The 19487-nt window shown below is 37.5% G+C and overlaps 1 protein-coding gene across 1 annotated transcript in view; it reads left to right on the forward strand.

The window, feature by feature from the left end:
- Positions 1-5400: 5400 nt before the first annotated feature.
- YES1 (YES proto-oncogene 1, Src family tyrosine kinase) overlaps positions 5401-19487 on the forward strand; it is a gene marked incomplete in the record, with an annotated part of 1508191 nt that continues 1494104 nt past the window's right edge. Inside the window, 1 exon segment of the mRNA XM_044065234.1 lies at positions 5401-5603.

Below are 19487 nucleotides of genomic sequence, written 5' to 3' on the forward strand. Positions count from 1 at the left end.
GGATAAACACTATAAACTGCCAGCACTTTAAATAGTTACATTTCAATTTATTTCAATTTAATTATACATAACCAATTTCTAAAATATTAAAGAAATCATACAGTGACCAAAATACACCAAATACCAACAGCAACCCACACAAAAAATTCCCACAAAAACTAAAAATTCAACAAAACCTCTTGACTGAGACCACTGGGACAAAGAGTATCATAATTAAATATGAATGTAGTCTCAAGTTGGTTTAATTACCTAGCAACGTCCCCTCTCTACCTCCCACAGGTTATACTAAAACATTAAAAAACAAAGATTCCCCCTCACCAGAATGTTCCCTGTGAAAGTGATTAGCAACTGGGCTGTCCATATTTCCTTTCTTAATATCTGTTAGATGCTCCAAAATTTGAGTGTTGACCTTCCTTTTGGTTTGCCCAATATAACATTTAACATTGCACCCACAATCCAAAATATATATAACGCACATAAATGGTAATGAAATCTATTCTTAGCTACATATCTGCATCCATTAATAAGAGTGTTGGAAATATTTTGAATCCTACCACACACACTATAAGAACTGAGCCTACTGGTTTAGAAGTGACCAACTGTCCAAAAATTGGATGACGGAGCAGCTCCTTCAAATTACAGTAATGACTGTAAGAGAATGTAATATATTGAAAAAACAATTTCCTCAAATCTTCATCACAAATAACCTTTGACTACAAACTTATGACCACCTTCCTCAAAACTTCAGAGAAAGGACTGTATCTGGTCACATAAAGTTTTTCTCCACCCTCCTTCTGCAGTGAATCCTTATAAATCCTCCAAGTCCAAGTACTATCCTGGCCCTTACAAGGCTCAACCCCCTCCAATATAAATTTAGCCCTCTCCAAAACATCCTTAGAATAACCCCTTTCTAAAAGTCTTTGTTCAACCTCAGAAAATTAGCCTCACCTAGAACCTACATCTGAGGAATACAAACAAATCCTCTTAAAATTCACCATAAGGGAGATAGCTAATAAGATGAGGGGGGTGCATGTTAGAAGCATGAAGAAAACTGTTTACGGCCATAGGTTTCCTATAAGGCCTGAACTGGATCTTTCCACTAACATCCATAAAAACTCAATATCCATAAAAGTAATAGAAATGTGATCAGTCTGGTAACTAAATTTTAAATCATGAGCATTGCCATTCAGTGTGTTCACAAGTTTTTTTAACTCTTACATCATGCCCTTACAAATCAAAAACAAATCATCTATAAACCATATAAACCGCTTATAGATGATCACATTTTCTAGAAAAACTTATCAGAATAAATAAAATGTTTTTCGAACTCCCCCATATATAAAATAGCAGATGAGGGAGCAAATGGGGCGCCCATAGCTGTCCCCACTTCTCTGCAAGAAGAGTTCCCCCTCAAACACAAAATAGTTGTGGGACAAACAAAACTAAATGTAGAAGGTACACAGGCCCTCACCCAATATACATGCAATAGCCTCAAGACCCCATCTAGAAGAAATATTGGTGTATAATGCTGAAACAGCCACAATCACCCAAAAAAACCTTTCTACCATTCTAAAGCCTTGATAAACTCAAAAAGTTCCTCAGTATTTTTAATATGGGCAGGCACTCCACAGAAATGTTTCTTCAACAACGAATCCACTAGCAACCCCACATTCTGCATTTAAGAACCAATGCCTGAAACTATAGTTCTCCCTGGAGGGTTACTCTGGTCTTTGTGGATCTTTGGAATGGCATAAAAAACAGGGTCTCAAGGCTTAGAGATAAACAATTTTTTGACATCCTGTGCAGAAAAAAAAACAGCTTCTCCCCTTTCTCTAAAAGCTCCAACAATTCTTTACACAATTGCTACTAAGCACACATTCATTTTGCAGAAAAAAAAGCTTCTTAATATTCAATATTCTTTTTATTTACATGCTTTTGTCTTAAACTTACTAAATCAGTGTAAAGATCTAGTCATTCCCCAAAGCAAGAATGAGAAAAAGCACATTACTTTTTCTTTTGTCATGCTCTTTAACAAGGTTTTTTTTTACACTGCAGTGCCTTAATTTCTTAAAACTGAACAAGAAGAAAAAGAGAAGGGAGAAAGAAAGGGGAAAAAAAGAACAGCAACACCTATTTAAAATTCTCATTACACTTAAAAATAACTGAGAAACCCTACTTTAAAGCATGCAAAGAAACCCATGCCCCACAAAAATAGTACTATTAAGGAAAAAATGGTTTCTTTACTTACAATTAACTTTCTCCCCATCTTCCCTCCCCAAAGCATTTTTCCAAACATTAATGACATGAAGTAAGGCATATACTTCCCCCACAAGTCCAACAAATTCTGAAAAGTCCAATATTTCTAGATTTTCTTGTTCTGTCATATTTCACAAATATAATTATTACATTGTAATCACATATTAAGTTGCTGGTTTTACTACTGTTCATCTCCATCTCCCAAATCTTGTCTCTGCTTCATTTCCAACATACTCTTGATTTTTCTGTTTAACTCTCATCATACCTTCCTTCAAGCCAACATTTTCCATTGAAACAGTGGAAAAGGTTTCACAGGTACAGTTTGTCTGTGGTGTTTATTACCAGAAGAATATGAAGCAGAATCTCCTTCTGTTTCACAGATCACTTTTTGTTGAACAAACTTTTGTATTTCCTCCTTAGCATGTAGTTCATCAAAAATGATTTTGTCCCTCCAGAGAAGAATACCTTGATGACAGCTGGGTACAGCAGTTTGAATCTCACACCTATTTCTCGACATTCCCTGAATAGTGGAATGAATTTTCTCTTTTGCCTGTGTATAATGAGTAATCATTCTCCCCAAACACTCTGCTGTCTCCCACTTTTAGTATTTTGTCCTTCTGCCACAGTTTTGTCAGAATTAACTCCTTCTGCTGCTAGGATTGCTTCTTTACTACTAAAGGTCTAGTTTGCTTTCTTATAGCCAGATTTGGAGCATGCACATGATGTGCCTTTTTAACTAACAACTTAAGCTGTCTTATACCAGTCCAGTTGCTTATTTGTGCTTTCATAAAATTAATGCAGTCTGTTCCTTCCAGCTTCTCTGGTATAGCTGAAAATCTCAGGTTTTTCCTATGTGCTCTGTTCTCTAATTCTATTACTTTTTGAAACATCTCTTCCAGAGCAGTCTCATATTTAGCCAGCTTTTTCTTCAGTTCAACCTCAGATTTTTGCAGCTTTATCACTTTTGCAGCTTTATCACCTCATCTGAATATCTTTTTAAGCTTCTTCCATTTTTTCCAACTTTTTGTTGTTTGTGTTGAAATACTCCATCAATGTTTTATTTATTTTAACTAGGTCTGTGTGCAGTTGTCTTATATCTTCCTGTAGGCTACTGGAAGTCATGTCTGGAAGTTGTGTTGCTTTTGCTGAACAGCTGCAAAACTTTCATCAGTCAGTGTTTCTTCCTTACTTTTTGTAGCTGATTTTTTCCAAGTCGTCTGTATTTCTTTTTGCCTAACATCCAGGCAGTACACTTACTAATCAAGTTACTGAAATGTATCCATGAACACAAAACTCTACTGGCCTTCTCTGTTTTCACACTGTGAGAGCTAGAGTCATGCTGTTAGTCAATATGCAGCTATCTTAGAAGCTCCCACAGAAATGACAATCTAAAATTTAGATTACCCATGCTAACGCACATGCTACAACCTGTGTTCTCACTTATAATGATCGCTGCCTGTTCTTTTCTTATCCGTATCCCAATACCAGATGTGAAAAACAGCTTGTATACTTTTATAAAACATTTAAATTTTGGTTCTATGAAAAAGTGCACAAACTTTAAATAAAACTAAATTGTGCACGTTTTTATAAAATGCATAAAAAATAATAAGGCTGCTGGGAAGGCTACTATCACTTATTCATTTCCATAATTTCATACTTTATTTTTCACTGAACTGTTTGCCTCTGTACCTTTTAAATTTTGCATTTCCCTCAGAAAAAGAATGCTTAAAAAATTTCCATAGCAAAGGGTTGCTCTCACTGGTCTTGAACCAGGTCTCTGTGATAATGCATATATCAGTGTTTTACAGGACATGGAGTGGTTGTAGGGAATGGAGTTTTTCATTAAGGCTCCTAATGTTAAGCAGGACTACCTTCATGGTGATGTTGGTACTCATTCCCCTGACAAGTGGGTGGGGTTATGGCCATTACAAATGTCCTCATAGCTTGGATACTAAAGACAATACAAAACACCCTTGTGACTTCATGTGTGGTGCTGCCTGGATAGCTCTTGCCTTCATACTTCTTCTGGGTAACTCCCCCATTATAACAGGAAAAAAAAACAGATTCAAGTTCAGTAGGGGGAAGCTTGATAGTCAGGAGGCATGGGGCAAAAGTTACCTTAAAAAACTGAGGAAGCTGCAAGTACACATAGAAGAGGAAGCAAACAGGTTCTTATGCCTGGGGAGTATTTTTAATAATATCGGAGGAAAAATATTATAATGGTTTATCTTAATTGGTGCTTTAGGTCTAGGTCTTATATTTCTGGTATTTTTAACAGTCAGATGTCGGGGTTACTACGGAAAATAGCAATCTCAGTATACTGCCAGTAAATCAACTCATTCAAATCCAAAACATGACATTTATGAGACATGGTAAACTCAGCAATAAAGCAATGCATCAATTTGCTTATGTATTTATTTCATTTAGTTACCAGGATAGTCTGACTGGGCTATGCAAGACCCATTTTCATTGAAAGCCTGGAGAGAAAAAACTCTACAATACATGAATAATACATTTTTAAAATTCAGAAAACAATTAATGTAGGAAAATGAGAAAATTAATGTGTGTGTGTGTGTGTGTGTGTGTGTATACACACACATATATATGCATCTGTGTGTATGTATATGTATAGATATATACAAAAATTGGGTCCTCTCTATAGAGCTTATATCTTTCTCACTGTACACACTCACAAAATAACATCTTCATCTATTATTTTTGGCCTTAGTCCTGATTGTGGAATAAAGTTGAGACCGATGATGTTAAGCAATTGTATCTATATTCACGTGTAGGGCTAAAGCCCTTTCAGTCTTCGTCCCTGACGGGGCTAAATTCGTTTCCCTATCAGTCTTAAAATAGCTTTAATTTTGTAACGGCACAGTAACAGTTACTTCAGGCAACTAGAATCAAGTTTTAAAAGCTTTTTATTCATTAGATGGTACATAATGAAAATCATACTATTTTGCAAAGTGTTAAATAAACAGTACCAAAACTTTTAAAGTGGACCTGCATTACAGTATTCATCTTATTTAATTTCAGTTTTAACGCAAACCCATCCGGTAACAATCCGTTCCGAGTTAATATGATACTGCTCTAAGTATCCTTGCTCTTTCCCACCTTCAGGTGTCGCCGGATGTACTGTGACTCTCTCCGTTGACGTCATGTGGATACGTTCAGTCACGCACTAAAGTAATCACGGCAAGCAGTAGGCACTGCTTAGCGAAATCATTCTGAAATGTTATAGTTAGGTCGTCTGAGACACGTAAAAAGTAATTGCATCAGTTTGCACGAAGGATGTAAATAATCGTAGGGAATAAAGTTACCCAAGGTGTGGATTTATAAGATCGGTATGTTAGGATTCCTTTTTAAATCATTAGCTATAGTGTTCTGATTTTTGCACCAGCAAGGCAAGCAAACTCTTAACATGTTACGCTTATGTTTTATAGGTTTTCTTCAACAGTTTTCAGTTGCTGTGAGTGGCTTGGTTTGCAGGATTTGATTGTTATGACTTCGTCACATATGTTTGTATTCCTTTAATTTAGTGCCCGTCCTTTTTATATTCTATAGTTGTTTCCTGCTTTATTTATCGATTTCGGGTATTATTAGTCAGTTTATGTGTGGGAGCTGTCCTTGATATTTGCTAACAACTGCAGTTGAAATTGCTGCCATAAGATTCCTGGGCAGCATGCAGAGAATGGAGGAATCCTTATCAGTTTAGTGTCTGGAAGGACCTGTATTGCTGAGGCAGGATATCATTTGTATTTTAATTTATTTAAAAGTTATTTTTTTAATTTTTGATTAACTGATTTATTTAATAATCGGCGTCTGTGTGGATAAATGTCTGTGTGGTTATAGAATCTTGAGAGTAGCTGTTCTTCGAGTTTGATGTGTATCTTTAAGCACACCTGTTGCGGTTTACATATTTGAGGAAAAAAAAAAACTCTTTACCTTCGCTAAAACATTCCTGAAATAAAGTTTGGTGAGTTGATGTACATGTATGAGCACCATTTTGACAGGCATATTTGTATTTCATTTATGAAGGCCGAAATATTTATTAATGGTCAATCCTTGGTATGTTTTTGTAGTACATTAATTTGTCGCGCTTGCCATTTAGGTTTTGTGACAGTACTACGAGTTTTAGCATTCGGATACGTACGATTTGTGGGACTTTCTTGTGAATCTTGTATGAAAGCGCTGTAAGGGAGGTAATGGACTGTAATTTTTCTTTAGAATATAATGAAATAAAGATTACATATTTTGTGCCGTCTTATGTTCCATATTTGCGCAGAATGTCAATCTGTTTCTCTTATAAGTTGTGGTTTTCTGTTAAGTCACTGAAGATTGAAGTCCCTAAATAATGACATATGTTCGAGTTACCGACTTTATATCCGTGAGAAGATGCATGCAAAGATAAATCCTGTTATTCTAACAACTGTTTAAGGCTATAAGAGTTTTATTTCCAGTCTTTCCCTATTTTAGGCCTGTGTGCCCCCCCCCCCCCTTCAGTATTTTTGGATTTGGCCGGATTTCTTGCGCTACGAGGTTGAAAGGTGTGCCTGTTGGGTTTCGCTGCTCTTAAAACAAGAGCAGCAGTTACCTGTTGCTGGTGTAATGTAGAAACGGTGATTTGTGTTGTTACTTGATTTGTTTGGTTAGACAGGCTTTTTGACTCCGTACATCATAAGTTATTAGTGAGTTTCAAGTCATGAATTGCAAAAACATTAGTAATCGTGTTTGGATGTGTCAGGGTGGATCATTTCGTCTTTTAAAGATCCCTTAGGCTAGTAACTTTTTATAACAGCGTTCATACCTTTTAGGTATCCCATTGATAATCCAAGTATTTTAATACGTCAGCGTTTATCTGTCGCTTTTTCTGTTTGGTAACCAGCTATTATGTGTATTTTATTTTGCATCGTGAATCCAGGAATTTCAGTTCTAAATGAAATCGACCCATTTATGGTATTGGTAAATGAATGCGTGTATTAGGGGAAAAGACTGACCCTTTTTTTCTGTAGAAATTGTACTTGGGACAACAGCCAATCTTATTTTACGAGAAATGTTAGCAGAAAATGTGCAGGTTGTATTTGGAATTAAGCATGGCATTAGGAAGATAATATCAAATACAGTGATGATTGTAACATGGGTGAGAGAAAATTATAAAATGACAATTCATTCGTCTTTTAAAATTATTGTGGGGAGTTTGTCATCCACCTGTGGTAGAATTAAGTTATTGAGCATGACATTTTGTAATTTGTGACATTTGAAAGCTGTCTGTCCACATTGGAAATAGAAAAAGGTTCCCCTTTTCATACCCACGATCATTTCCATATTTCTTTAACATGCAGCTTTCATTTGTTTCTGTTTTAAAGGGAATTATGTCTTGGTACAACTGTTTTTATTCTGCTACAGTTTTTGCCACACAATCAAAACTTGTGCTTGGTGGGGTCTTATTTTGTTAAATAAATAAAAAAAGTTTTGCATTGAGCTTTGATTGTAGTATTGATATAACTCTATAGTTATACACTGAAGTTTCTTTGGAGCATTTTTTATGCTGGGGTGTTAACATTTTAATATCTGTAGTTAGGCTGTAGGAGTATTAATTTATTTACATTTGTTGACCGGGAGAGTCCGACTGGACATAGGTCAGTTTTCAGCGGAGGCTCGGCGAGAAAAGCTCTACAAGTATTGCTTACATTTTACAGTTAAAAAAACATAGCATTTACAATATAGACATTAGTCCAGCTGAGGACGTAAGACCAGAATAAAACATAGATGTAAAATAGCTGTAGAACATAGTACAATTTTAAAATATGGTGACATATACTAAACATGGTTACAGATATAGTTGAGATTCATCAGTGAACAATTGATGCAATCTGGTTTTGAGGTACATAACGGCCATTAGCAGTTGTTGCTACAAGAAGTTAGTACTAACTGTGTGGTAGGTAACTGGGAACATGAGTAGCCAAGCTTGCTAAGAGTAGGTTGTTGCTAGGGGCCCGAGATAGGTAGTGGGTGGAGTGGATGGTATTAGAGGGGGAGTTGCATGGGCATATCTGGCAAGCTTATAAGTGTGATTTTAGTAAAGATTTGAAGTTGGTGCAAGAAGTTACATAGGTAATTGAGGATGGGAGGGAGTTCCAGAGTTTGGCTATAGTGCAGGAGAATAATGCTTCTCCAGCAGAATTATTGGCTGTTGTGACCTGTAGGAGGTTTTTGTGGCTGGATCTTAGTGGTCTTGTAGTTATGTAGGGTTGGAGTAGATTCTGGAGAGATGGGACTTTTAGTGTCTGGTTTATTAGTTTCTGGGCGAGTTGGTACCATTAAAGGAGGTGGAGGAGCTCTAGCCAGCCTAGTTCTGCTAGCGAGAGACAGTGGTGAGTACGGTAGGAAGCCCCTGTGGCAAATTTGGCAATTTTGTTTTCAGCTTATCTAGGTCGCATTGTCTAAGGTTAGTAAATATTGGAGAGGCTTAGAGTAGGGTAGAGATGAGAATTTGCTACTGAAGTTTTAGCTGCTTCGGTAAGTAGTTGCTGATTTCTATATAATGCTCCTATTTTTTGTGCACATTTTTAATGGTCATGGAAATGTGAATGTCAAAGTTTGGTTTGTCTATTTTCTACTCTTAGTAGTAATTTGGTGTGTTCTGTAGGATGGATGGTGGTAGTGTCTTTTGCTGTGATGTTAAAGTGAGAGCTGCCTAGGATAAGTTAGGTGGGTTGGAAGACTAGTATTTTTGTTTTGTTTGGGTTGAGTATTAGTTGGGCATCGGATAACCAAGTTTCAGTAGAGGAAAATGCTTCCTGTGTGACTTTTTGCAGTTCGAGTAGGGAGTGGGCTGTGCAGATGATGGTTGAGTCCTCTGCGTATTGTATGAGCGTGCTATGTGTTGCGGCTGAGGCTAGATTATTGGTCAAAATAGAGAAGAATATGGGGTCCCATGATGGACCCTTGGGGAACCCCTATTGAGACTGGTAGTTGGGGGGGGGATAGGTCGTCCTGCCAAACAACTGCTTGTTGGTCAGATAGGTAATTCTGAAACCAGCTGATGACTGGTTGAAAGAAGGATAGGTTATTGAGAAGAGAGATGTTTGTGTGTGACCATGTCGAAAGCTTTAGAGAGGTCTAGGAAGGTAGCTGAGGAGAGAGAACCTGCATTTTTTGCATAGGATTGTGTTCGAGAAAGAGAGTAAGGTGGTGGTGGTGCTATGGTTAGGTTGGAAAACGTGTTGTGTGTTGGAGAGGAGGTTGTTAGCGAGAGGTGATCTGAGAATGAATGCCTCTCTTTTTAGTGTTTTGGAGATAGCTATGGGGCGGTAATTGGTTAGATCTGTGGAGGGGGCCCCCTTTGTGTAGGGGAATTATGTGAGACTTTCCATAGTGTGGGAACATAACTTCCTGACAGAGATCTGTTAATCAAGAGTGATACTGGGTAGGCTAGAGCGTCAGCTGCAAGTTGAAGGTATTCACTTGGGAGGTTGTCTGCTGCTAATCTGGTAGGAACATGAGAGAAAGAGAAGCTAGTGAGGGGATTGTTAGCTGTAGTTGATGGTGTGGGTTTAAGGTGGGGAGGTTGTATCGTCTAGCTAGTGATAGAACGGTTTGTGTGACGTGATTGTTGAAAGAGGTAATAATGTTTTTGGAGGAGTGAGTTAAGTTAGGAATGGGTGTACTAACTTTAGCTGGGTGGAGGATGGAGTTTATTGAGGACCAGAATTGTTTGGGGTTATGTTGGGAGGAGGTAAGGGCAGACTGGTAGTATTGGATTTTGACCTGTTTTATACGTTTTTTGGTTCTATTGCGTAGTTCTAGGAATGTTTCCTAGTAGCGGGGTTTTTGGTTTTGCGCCAGTTGTCCCAGGCTTTATCCCTGTTTTTCATTGTAGACTTAGTGTTTTTTTGTAGCCATAGGGATGGTTGGACTCTAGTTCAGGAACTTCTTATGGGGGAGTGGTAATTAAGGATGCTTAGGAATGTTTTATTGAAGTAGTCAACTGCGTCATCTAGTTTGAGGTATTTTAGAGGTTGCCAGTTAGTCTTTTAGGGATGAGCTGAATGAGAGAGGGTTGAAGTTATTTTTTTTTTTTTGTATATATAACTGTAGATGATAGGTTTCGTTTTATAAAGGCGTTTCCTTAGTAGGAAGGTTGGGGAGTGATCACTGAGTCTGTCAGGCAGCCTGCTAAATATGACTGGGGGCTCTTATTGACTATTCGTGTTCGTTGGAGTTTTTATTTATCCTAGTAGATAACTGGACTAGTTGGGTGAAGCCATGAAGGTTTACATGATGGGTTGGGTAGTTGCTAGAACAGGATTGCCAGTCAGTGTTGAAGTCTCCTAGAATTAAAGTTTCTTGGTGGTGAGTAGTCCAGCTGAGGTGGTTTTCAAGTGGAGGAATGTTTTGGCCAGGTGAGAAGTAGCAACCTATTATGTTTAGGGTTTTATTTTGGTTTATTTTAAGGTTGGTATACATTATTTCTTTCTCACCTATTTGGGGAGCTGCTAACTTTAAGATCTGGATGTCTAGATGCTGTTTAAATATTATAGCTATACCACCTCCTTTTTTGTTTAGTTAGTCTACTCTTAGAATTTTGTATCTGGTAGGGAGGATTTGCTCATTAGTAATGTGTGGTTCTTAACCGTGTTTCTGTAAGGATCACTACATCAGGGGAGTAAAAGTCTATGGTGGTATGGAATTCATGCATCCCGTTGCTTATACTTCTAATATTCCTATTTCTTGAGGAGTAACTGCCTTCATGTGTTTTTTTTTTTTTTTCAGTTACTCAAAAGAAATTTGTGTTGTGCAAGGACGTACAGTTATTTTGGACAGCAGGCAATAAGGTATGCAGAGTAGTGTACAACTGGATGCTGTTAGTTGTTAGTGGTTGGGAGGGTGGCCTAATGGTTAAAGTGTTTGCCTTACAAACACAAGGTGCAGGGTTTGAGTCTCACAAGGGATAATTGGCTAGGCTTAAAATGGCTCGCAAGGGCAGTTAGCTTAGTACTAATCTATGAATCTATGAACCCACTTTCTTAGAACAGTTATTATGGAAGATGAGCAATTAAAAACTCATCTTTATGAAAGATGAGTGAGTGGTTCCTTTTTCAAGTATGGTATTTTTAGAAAAAATAACTTTATAGCAAACATTTTTATGGCAGTATATGCAATTAATATAGTATAAAAATGTTTCCCAACCTGAGTCTTGGCAACTTGATAAGCGAGAAGTTGCAGAACAATGTGTAGGCAAATGAGTGATGAATAACTTTCTTGAGTTGCTGTAGAAATGGGATGGGCTTAATGCAGAGGACGTGTGCTGATCCAGTTTAGGGGCAGTTACGGTATAAAATATATTAGCAGTATTTAATTAAATTGGGTAAGACAGTAACTCTCTCTGTTTATGCTTCTAGGAAAAGTGGCAAATAGCAGCAGAATAACTGTGTGTTTATGCTTCTAGGAAAAGTGGCAAATAGCAGCAGAATAACTGTGTAAAACATTTAAGGTCATATAATCATAATAAACCACAGCTGGAGGTTTCCTAATTTTGAGTCTGGTGCCCAAATCTCTTTAAGCTTGAGTAAATCCTAACACAACAGATAATGTTTTGTAAGTTACTTGTTCATTTGATTCGTTTCAATGTGAGGTGGAGACAAAACAGATTTTAAGACAGTACTGCAACCACAAAGTATTAAACATCAGTCTTTTGGCAAGTTCTTGCACACACTAGCTTTGTGTTACATCTTTGTCTTTATTTATGTTCATGTTCCTATGCTGTTGCTTTCCACTGTAATTTGTAATCATTCTTCAGGCTCCCATTTTTGTATGTTTATTTCTTTTGCAGTTGCATAGCCTTTCTCTCGGTAGATGCACATTATCCCTTTCCTTAAATGAGTAAGCCTAGCTGTGGGCATAAGTGCTTCTTTATATATGTGAATTGGAAAGCTTTGGTCTGGTTAGATTTGAGTAGTACAGTACTATTTGTGAAAGAAGTGGAAACAACTGCAGTCATCAGGAACCAACTTCATTGCCTTAACTGACTAATTCATGCTGCCCCCCCCCCATTTTTATTTACTGTGTGTACGCACAAAAGTATAACAGATTGCATGTTTATTATCGACGTATTCTCTGAATGTTGTCTTGCATTTAGCCTACTGTCATGTTTAAAAATGGGGTCAAATGCTTTGTTTGTTGTATATGTCACATTTCTGGAGTTCTTGAGCCTCCCCATAGAGAATGGAAGTACTAGTATAGATTTATTTATTTTTTGTGTAGATGTACAAGGCAGGCAGTGATTTTATTTGTTCGGTTTCTTCTTGACTCTTGTTTTGAGGGGAAAGCTCTCCCATGAGTGTATTCTAATGGTTTTAAAACTGTTTGTGGCAGTTCACTTTTGTTTACTTGTCTGCTTTTCATTACTTTATCTTTTTAAGCAGTGGTTAGAGGAGTAACCTTTTTCTTATTTGCTGTACCCAGTGGTAACTGAAAAGCTCATTTTCATTGGTAGCTACAAACTCATGTCTTATTTTAATTTATCTTGCACTGACCTGTACATTTTAACTTTTGACTTGCATCATACAGCTTCAAATCTTCTCTTCTCATGCAGCCTCAAAAAACAGACTATGGGTCTATTTGCTTTGCTGACTTTAAGAAATATGGCTTGGCAGGCAACACAACAACCTTTGTTGAAGTTGTGTGGCTTATTTTCAGAGCAACACTTCGGTCCTTACAGGACTGCATCTGATAAAGATTTCCCAGCTAGTGTTTTTATGTAACGTAGGCAGAGTAACTTGTTTTGAGTAATCACTATCTGCAGTTCTGTTCTTCATTTATAATGTTAAACTGTTTTCTTATTTGTACTTTGTTAGCTTGCATTGGTTGTCTTTGCATATTTGTATAATTTTGAATTTAATCGTATGGCCTCACACTTCTCTTTTGTCATGTCAGACATTCTTGCTTCCCATGATTTACTGAGTGTAAGGAACACTGCTTGGTAGACAGCACACTAACATTTGCTGGTATTGTAGTTTGGCATACTGTCCAAGCAAAGTTTGGGCCTTGGCATTCATAAACTTAGCCGTTTTGGACATTGATTCATAGACCTGGATTTTGGTCCTTAATAGCTTCGTACAACACATCTTTGAGTTGTGCACAGAGCATATAGTACATAATGAAGTACTGAAAGTTCCAGTACCCAGGTCTTTCCTGAGTGTGCTTAAGGTGTGTTTTGTATACCTTTGCATGTTGGCATGACACTAGAGCACAGTGCAGCGGTATAAACCTAACAAGTGTATTTCATAATAATGTTATGTGTTAGGTATGGCAGTGGATAGGGATCATTACTGTACTGTGGTATTGAGGTGAATCTGATGCTGTTTGAGCTCTTGTCGGCTGAAACAGAGTGATGTTAATGGGATTGGGAGTGTATGACTTAACCGGTTTGCCTTCATCACAGAGAACTTTCAGAAAGAAAATATTATTTGCAACTAGCTTCTAAGCTGTGGTTCCTACCCATTATTAATTTGTGTTGGTCTTTCTGTTTTTATTGTATAGTACAAGTTATTGAAATATATTTTTAATTCATTTTATAGGTTTTAAATTGTTTAAAGTTTTTAATATTTTTTTCTTTGTTAAATCTATTGTTTATATGGTTCTATGGTTATGTAAGAGTCTGTTTACTGTATTCCATATGTAACTGTAATAATTTTCTGTCTGTATTATGTATCTACTGCCGAAACTGGTTTTTTGGACCCAGCCTGACTATCCCGATAAACAAATGTCAAATAAATACATTTTAAATAAATACAGGGTTGATTTAATTTGAATAAATACAGGGTTGATTTAAAAGTTACACGCTGACCTTTATTCTGCCATTTCCTCCCTGCCACATGTGTGTATGTATTAAAATGTACATGTTTCATGTTTTTATTGCATGACATCTATATGCTGTGTGAGTTTCTTGTTACTTGAGAGACATTGCCTAGCAGCACCTGCTTCCTTTTTCACTAATCTGAGGTGGGCTTTACTGTTGCCGACAGTCTTCTTTTGACTGTTTGTTTTTGTGGGTCCTAATCTAATGAAAAATTCCCATAAACATTTTAAAAGCTTTTATCCAAGCATGTTTGGGGGTGGGGTGGGGGGCTTGAAATCCAACCTTTTGACCTCATAATTTCAGTCTTTTACCTGTGCTGCAGTAATTTTACACATGTTTGTAGTTGGTTTTATCATACATATAAATACTCAGTAGTGAACGATTAAAATGTACTTTTGTTTAAAAAAAAAAGAGAGCAAACAACTAAAACGGTTCAGCTGTGTTTATCTGTTTGATTTGTGTGTGTGTGTGTGTGTGTGTGTGTGTGTGTGTGTGTGGTTGCATTGTCATTTATACATTGTAATACTACAGCATAATTGCAAAAATTTATATTTGGCTGTATTTCTATTTGATGTTGATTAACCATGTTAAGGGTCTGTTGACGACCCCTGGCTAATATAGTAGAACAAGAAAGCAACATGAACGTTATTAAATATGGCTACATAGACGCAACATACAGCTGAGAAAGAGCAACTTGTTAATTGGGGCAAATTGGCAGCTAGTTGGAGTCAGCTAGTGCTAGAGAGAGGTCTTGCAAGGTAGTAATGTTGTCTAGAAGGCTATTCCATCACGCTGGTGCAAGTTTGATGAAAGATTTGTTTTCATAGGCAGTAATGGAGAAGTGGGGTTTATGAACTTTGTACGTATTACTACTATGTTAAAGCAAATTTTACATGTAGTATTAGCTTATTGGATAATGGTGGGCAGTTTTATATATATATATATATATATATATATATATATAAACTATTTGGTAAAATAAACTGAAGCTCCACAGTCTAGAATATGAGGTGACGTATGGGAAAATTGTTTGGAACCCTGAATATATAATTTGAGAAGGTGTTCTATCAAGTTTATTGTAGCATTTGCTTGAGGATGTTTGTCCTTTTTTTTTTTTTTTTTTTTTTTTTTTTTTTTCTCTCTCTCACTTTCCTGATTCCCGCATGCCAATTTGCTTCATGTGTTACTCTGCCTTGCAGCCCAGCAGTGGCTGGTAATGCAGCACACACATTGTTTTCTGTTGCACTGAACAATCTTTATTTCAAGTATAGTACTACTGAACAGGCTTTCTGGCAGCAATATGTCCACTTGCATAGGTGTATGTATAATGATATGGGTACACAGATCTCCTGTAAAATCTGTGTAGTGCATGTGTTCTTGCAGGCCTATGCCTTCTTTTCGGGTCTATATTACAATGCTGAACTTGTACAAGTTCGAATGTTGTAATATTGAATCCTGAAGTCCGAAATCCAAAAATAGCGAAGCTACAGCACATCAATTTTTTTTTTCCCCCAGGGAAATAAATCAGTGGGCTGTTATCGGGGACTTTGCTTTTTCTTCCACTGTGGCGCAATCTCAAAGTTGGCATATTTAAGTAGGGGGGGGGGTTGGGGGATGTGGGGAGAAGTCCCCCACTTTAGTTTAAGGTTTATTTTTTTCCCCCCTGGGAAAAAAAAATCGCTGTTCTTTGTTTTCGTTATTCTTGGGTTTCGAACTTTAGGGTTCGATATTACAGTGTTCGAACGTATGTTAGTTCATTGTGATATAGACCCCTTTTTTTCTATATAAATGCTTGGGGGGTGTGTATATAATACAGAGGTGGAGGATGGTTGGAGGGAAGGCAGTTTTAAGTAGACCTTGGCTAGAGCTGTAGCTGGTGGCTACAGCTAGTGTCAGCTGCCGAATATAGAATTTTATACTGACCCAAAGGTGTGGCTATGGGCGTTTGACAGTGGGGAGGAATTAACTTAAGTGGCGTAGAGACTTGTGTAGTAGGGTTTACATATGGTTGAATTCATACCTTTCTTGCACTGGTTTCTTGTGCATTGGGCACTGTGGGAAGAGGAACAGTGTGTTGTGCACAGCAAGTCTGTTTTTTAGTGTGAAGGTCTTAAGTTTTTGCAAGTTTTAAAAAAAAAATGTAGACTGTGCCATTCTGAAGTTTTTATTAAGAAATGTTGCTTTTAATTCTGTCTGTCATACAATGTGTGTGTCGGTGTATATGAATGCATTTTATGTATGTATTTGAATTTGTTAACTTGGATAGAACACAACGATCACATTTGACGAATTTCAGTCCCACAGTGGAATATACAAAATTTTTAGTTGTAACCTGCAGGAGTGCATTGCAAGACCCCGTATATTTTAACAAAATGTGGAATTATATATGTGACATGTAGCAAATAGCTATTTGTTAAGGTAATGTGGAATTTCAGAGAGATAAATGAAGAATGAAGTAGAAAGCATGTGAGGTAGATCAGTTGATGTAGTTGGGTAATTTGTCCAGAATGGGATGCATTTGCATTTAGCTTGAATTTGTTAGGGGTGGTTAATATCAGTGTGTGGGATTCAGGGTCTGGAGAGGTATGTTTGAGTGGGTGTATAGGAGGGGTTTCTTAACTGGAGCTTAATACTGAAAATGAATGGTCTTGAAGTGTACAGTCTGGGTTGAGGGAATTGCAGAAGTGGGCCTGGGTGCCTATAGTTTCTGTGGTTGTAGGAGGGGATGGGAGTTGTCTTACTTAAAAGATGGGAGGATGGAGAGTCCACTCACACTGAAGTTTGAATGATTTTGGGTAAAGGACTAAACACATTCTTTCCTTGACTGAAAACCATACAACTCCCTCCCTCCCAGGCTAAGCAGTGGTCACCTCTAGCAGATCAGGTGATGGACAGGTGATGGACAAGATTTCTCTGAAGTTGAGATTTATTGGACAGCTGTTGCATTTTTACTACATTAGCGACCAAAAGAAAACATTGAAAGATGTAGGAGTAGAACAGCTTTACCTGTGTCTGACTTGGAGGCATGGAAGAGAAAGAAGATGTTTTAGACCCAGCAAAGAAGGAACAGTACATATGTTGTCCAGTTATTATTTTTATTTTACATTTGTTAACTGGGAGTGTCTGACTGAGCTAAAGCCCTTTTTCAGCAGAGACCTTGGGAGAAAAGCTCCAAGTGATGGAATTTACAATTCAGTATAATTTAAAAATACATGCAGTAGTACATGATGGTAGAAAGACACAAGTCCAAGGGAAACAGATAGAATTATTATGTTACAATTTTAGGTTTAAATGTATAGGAAGTGTCATGATAAGTTAGATTATTTTATTGCGTAATACTTGAGCAACACTATACCACTGTAGTAGAAGGAATTTACAGATGAATGGCAGGGAGAGGAAGTGAAGAGAGGTGAAAGAAAGGGGGTGAGTTAGGACAGAGAAATATTACAAGAGAGAAGAGAAGGACAATTAGTTTGTATGATAGATGTATTCAGGGAGGTTGGCAGGTCCAGTGTCTAAAGTACTCTTTTGTGGCTGTTTTAAATTGTTTGGGATGTGCAAGGGATCTGACTTCAAGTGGGAGTTTGTTCCAGGTTATTGAGGGGTTGTAGCTATAGATGTTACATCCAGATGGTTTATGGATAAGTAATAGATCTTGGGTTGAGCTCCTGAGGTGCCTAGTAGGAGAGTAGTGGGAGATGAGAGAACTTAGAGCAGGGCAGTAGGCTGGCTGGTAATGGATGGAGTGAATAGTTTGGAGCTGGGAGAGAAGAAGCAGATGAGGAAGTTCAAGCCAATGTAAGTATTTTAAGGAGAGACAGTGGTTGGATTTATGTTTGGTGAGCTGCAACTATTGCTATCTTGTGATAGGTTGATTCAAGTCTTGCTAGTAGAGTAGAGTTTAGATTTTAAGTGTTTTGTGAGCAATAAGTTAGTCAAGGTAGAAGATAAGCATGTGAGAGAGTGATCCTGGCTTCAGTGGTAAGGAATTATTTATTTCTATACACAAGTCCTAGTTTCTGATGGGTTTTTCTGATGCAATTATTTATGTGAAGTTCAAGTTTTAGCTAATGGTGAGACAGAGGAGTTTAGTGCAAGTGTCCACTTCAGTGGGAGTATTGTTAAGGGACATTATGGAGAAGGAAGATTTGATTTGGTTAACCGTTTTGGGGAGAAAGAGTAACATTTTTTTTTTTTCGTTGAGGATGAGCTGATTAATGGAAAGCCATGTCTCAACTGCATTGAAAGATGACTGGGTGACTGTTAGAAGTTCAGATGGGGAGTTAGCAATGATGATGACTGTAGAGTCATCAGCATATTTGGACTGTGGTACACTGTGGGCAGAAAAGATAGAGTAAGTAAGATATTAAAAATAGTGGTCCAGGAATAGATCCTTGTGGGACACCCATTCTAACTGGAAGGGGGATAGAATGAGTAGAGTGCCATTTTACTGACATCTGTCAGTAAGATAGCTGGAGAACCATGCAACTGTATCTTGGAAGACGTTGAGGTCAGACAGTTTGTGTAGAAGCAGAGAGTGAGAAACTGAAGAAGGCCATTGATCAAGGAAGAAGCAAGAGATAAGTTTGTGATCATCTCTGGCTAAAGAAATAGTGTTGAGGAAGGATAGAGCTGTATAGGTACTATATTTTCTTCTGAAACCATGCTGTGTTGGAGTGCGCAGTTTGATTCTGTGTGAGATATTGCATAACTTGTTTGTGTACCTTTCTCCAAGACTTTAGATAAAGGGGAGATGATAGCAATAGGTCTGAAATTAGAGATTTCAGAGTACTTGCCTCCTTTGTGTATGTGTAGTTTATAGAATTGTTTCCAGATTGATGGAACTTTAGATTTGGAGATGGAGCGATTTATTATGTTTGATACAGGCAGAGCAAGAGAGTGTGCAGCAATCTGGAGAAAGTATGAAAGGATGTTATCTGCAGATACAGAGCATGGTTTTAACTTAGAGAGTAGATTTTTTTGTGTAGGTAGTAGGAACTGGGTTGAGAGAAAGTGTTTTCTGTGTGAGTAGGTATAGGGCAGTTTGGAGTACTGGTGTTTAAGGAGTTAGGGTTGGGACTGAATAGTTTGGATATTGATTCTGTAAAATAAGTGTTAAAGGTGTTGGCTGTTTAGATGATTTATCTGGACAAGGATTGGGTGGGGTAAGGTTGCCAGGGTGTAGTATTAGGTTTATAGCATTCCAGAACTTTTTAGGATCAGATTGTAGAAATCTTTATCTGTATTGATGAGTTGTTTTGTCTGATTCCCAAGTTCTTTATACTTTTGCAGGTTGGCAGGGAGTTTAGAGTTTGTCCATGTTTTTCATGCCCTATCTCTAGCTTTGATAAGGGTGTGAGTAGTT

Source organism: Protopterus annectens, chromosome 3.part0 (assembly GCF_019279795.1).
Source record: "Protopterus annectens isolate FY-2018-M chromosome 3.part0, PAN1.0, whole genome shotgun sequence".
Classification (NCBI taxonomy): domain Eukaryota; kingdom Metazoa; phylum Chordata; order Ceratodontiformes; family Protopteridae; genus Protopterus; species Protopterus annectens.